Here is a 4027-nt window from a genome sequence, read left to right as displayed (position 1 = left end):
TGTCGTGAAGTTTTATATGATGACTCAAGGGAACGTGTTAAAGGAACTATATGTGGAAAGTGGCGCAGGTAAAAGGATAATATTTATTCTTGATGCATATCTTCTAATTAATCAGGGTACTTTTTGGTATGCATAATAGCTATGTATATACATTCATCACACTCACACGCACACCTGCTGACTCTGCATCCATGTCATAGTCTAGATTACTTTAGGGGGAACTTTTAGCGAGTTGTGATGTTACAGGGCTCCATTTGCCAAAGTCCAAACTGATAATTGGGATTGTTCCTGCGCTGTTCTTTGGGACCCAGCCCATGCTGACTGTGCTGTTCCTCAGGTAATAACATATACTTTTCATTCCTGCTAACAAACTTTCCTAATGATTTCCTTGTTATTTAATCATTATACTTGGAAAGTATCATTTTGCATGGTATGTAGTAGAATTGCAGGGAGCTTACTTCTAACTGAAACTAAATATATTGCAAGGTTTATTCAATATATATATATATATATATATATATATATATATATATATATATTGCAAAGTATTTTAGGCTTCAGCATTAGTTTGTTTTAAGACAGCAGAAGGATTTACATGATATCAATGGTAAACGAGGCAAGTTCAAGCATAGGATAAATTTAGAAGTTCATACTGTCATAACAGAATTCAGAGCAGATTATAATATGGGAGCTTATACATAATTCTTATTAGTATCCTTGGAAAAGTCCACATATGCTCACTAATATCTGAGATGATGACCAATTTCCATTAACAATTTTTCGAGTGGATCCAAATATTTCATTGGCCAGAGGTCCAAACAAATCCTTACCAGTAGTTAAGATGACACCAAAATCCTCATTCCCATTTCAAATAGGGCCAGAAATCATGCTGGTAATCTGAATGAACCAAATCAATGTCCCCAGATGCTTATGTTCCAAAGGTCATATAAGACTTAAAAGATATATAGAAACTATGCTCTTTGCCAGCACAAGCAAAGTTCTAATGAACAGGTCCAAGCAAAGCAAAGTTTAGACAGCATAGCAAAGTTTGAGCTTTTAATTCTAGGGGCATATGCACAATCTGTAGATCTTAATATTCTCTTACACCCACTTCATAGTTCAACAAATATCTTTTTTAGAGTAGCCACCAAACAGCTCAAGACCTTAGAAAAATTTCAGGCTTTAAGTTTTACTGACCCTGGGCTCTCTTCTCTCTCTCTCTCTTGCTCTCTCGTATAAAACCATATGATTACATTTTGACACAACCTTCTTCCTTTCCAGGAACTAGAAACAGAACAGGTTCTACAGCATTTAAAGCATATAGAGAAGGTATGAAATCCCAGCTTTCTTGGTCCTAATTTTCCTTCTGATGGAACTTTATGCATAAAGGTAGTCTGGATATCTGTTGTGTTTGTATTTATGACTAGTTTCCTGATGGAATTTTCTTTGGATTACCAACTTTATATATAGATGGTCTTCTATTGTCTATGATGTGTAGATTGTATCCATCTCTAAAACTTACCAACTAAAATTTAGAAAGACACAAACCAATCAAAATCAATCAACAAAAATACAAAATATAAGTGCAGTAAACAAAAGATATTGTTCAGGGATTTTTTTAATGAAGTGAAAAACTTTTGAAACAATTCCAAAGAAAAACAACTCTGGTGGCACTTAGCCACCAAAAAAGTCTACTATAGAAGAAAAGGATTATAATCTGTTTAAGTACTCACAAAACCTTTGTAGACTCAAAGCAAGTCTTGTAATCCCATGAGTGACACCATCGATTTCTGTTCCAAAGCAACTCCAGAACTTTGGCTTTCTTCTACAGAACTCCAGCCCTGATGAACTTATCAGCCAAACGCCAACACACAAAAAAACTAAGGATTCATAGTGGTTTGTTAATAAGGAAGAGAAGCAAGGAAGGTTAAGCTTAAGAAAGGTTTAGGCTTTCTCTCTCTTCATGGTTTTCAGGTTTCTTCTCAATAGCCTCTGAATAATGAAAACTCATGTAAAACATGGTATTTATTAGTGGGGAAACAATTTAAGTAAACAAAGATTCCTATTTAAAACAATTTGAGTCAATGTTTCTGTTTGTTGATTTACCAGATAATGTCTCTCATTTGTTGCTTAAACATTATATTGATTGTTGTGCAGCTGAAATCTCGACTTGCATCTAGAAAGAAAGAGAGAACTTCAGTCATGCCACTAGAAACTGGTGGGAACTGAAAGTCATGTAAGTTTGTGAAATTATTTTTATTTTGTTTAATACTTAAAATTTGATTTTTTTTTTTAATATTTTTTTTTTTATTCATGTTAACAAATTTTATTTTCTCTCCAGTGTAACAATACACATACAGATACACATACAGAAACAGTTTGTAGCATCACAGGGATGGACTTGGGTTTTTCTGTGACGACTATACACACCCTCTAACTTATACTTTCTTTATAAGTGCCAAAGTAGATAAGAACCCTAAGTTCTTTGTTTTTCCTTATTACTATTTTCTTTTTGGAGTAACTGATTTCTTGCCTACACCTGGTTTTTGATCTATAGCTATCCCACACTTCTTTTGTCTCTTGTAAATGTTCAAGACAAGGACTTTAATCATTGAACTTTGAAATGATGAATTTTGTTGGAAATATATATATGATAGGTGTTCATTGGAGTGATGAGTAATTCACTCTTATTTTCAACCCCTATTCCCTCCCCGGCCCGATCATCCCTTATGTTGTGGTTTATATTTGAGTGATGCTAATACTTTTCTTACTCATTTCATATTGGTTGATGTGACGTGTTTTAAGTGGCTCCCAACGTAAGTCACTTAAAAAATAAGCTACATTAGTTGGTGAAAAATAGGTGTAAATAATAAAATTACTCTTTATATTTTGTTTAGCACTTGAGGATGCGAGAAGATTGCTTATGGAAATCTGCAAATAAGGATTGTTCTTCGGAGTTGGTTAATGGTCTGATTGATGGAAAAAGAGGATTAAAATGTCTATGAAATTTAGGGGAAAATTATGATGGAGGGCTTCTTGTATTTTTTTTTTTTTTTTTTTTTTGTGGTTTTGACTTTAAGATTCTGGTTTCTAATCTGATCATTTATCCGAATTAAGAATCATTTTCAACCCTAGATCTCTGTTTAATTTTTCCTCAAATAACTAATAAAAATGACATAAACATACAATTATCTTCTTTAAATAAGAAAATTTTAAAGAAAAAAATGATTTTGAAAGATCAAAACTGGATCAAAATTGGATCCAGTGCAATGAGGTTGCTTCTTGTGTATGCAATGGGTAACATATCATGTGTGAGATGCTACTCAAGTCTCACCTACTCAAGCAGAGACGGAAACAGAGGGGGACCAGTACAAGTCATAGCCCCCTTTCGGTCCTTTGAAATCTCACGTTAAAAGGTGAAGGTATATTGTGCTTGGGCCAAACTTTAATTGTTTGGCCCCGATTCACTAAAAAGCTTAGCCTATCTATTAAAAGACTTGGTCTGTTGGCTAATTGACAAGTCTCTAATTTAAGTCAAATATCGAAGAATCCAAATTGACCACATTGGATTCCTGGTAAGTTTTGTGTGAATGAAGCATGCCAACGTGTTATAAACTTCGAGTATAATTCATCATTGAAAAGCAGCTTCCAAGAGAAGAGTGCTTAATAATTTATATACATGCATGGTAAAAAGAAACCGGTTGTTTCCTCCGTGGCTAAACCATAAAACTGCAACTCATTCGATCATACTCGATGCAGTGGATAGTTCTAATATCAAATGTTACAAATCTTGGGTATAACTTACCCTTGAAAACCGGCTTGCAAGAAAAGAGTACTTAAGAGTTTATATACATATGGTCAATATTAAACTTAACTCATGTGGGACACTAAGATGATATGATCATAACTCACCCGATAATCGCCCAAGCAAGTGAGCGTGAGAAAACCTCTCACATGAGAGTGATTGCATGAAATTGATTCTCCATTGCTGGTCGTGGTGGGATGTGGCCCATGTGGGAGAAATAAT

General features: G+C 34.3%; 1 long non-coding RNA gene across 1 annotated transcript; it reads left to right on the top strand.

The window, feature by feature from the left end:
- Nucleotides 1–925: 925 nt before the first annotated feature.
- LOC132185793 (uncharacterized) lies at nucleotides 926–2615 on the top strand. The gene is made up of 3 exons (XR_009440639.1): nucleotides 926–1329; nucleotides 2158–2236; nucleotides 2342–2615. It is a non-coding gene; the product is annotated as an uncharacterized LOC132185793 (long non-coding RNA).
- Nucleotides 2616–4027: the final 1412 nt, after the last annotated feature.

This window comes from Corylus avellana, chromosome ca6 (genome assembly GCF_901000735.1).
Source record: "Corylus avellana chromosome ca6, CavTom2PMs-1.0".
NCBI classification, from domain to species: domain Eukaryota; kingdom Viridiplantae; phylum Streptophyta; class Magnoliopsida; order Fagales; family Betulaceae; genus Corylus; species Corylus avellana.
This window is presented reverse-complemented; position numbering and strand designations above follow the sequence as displayed.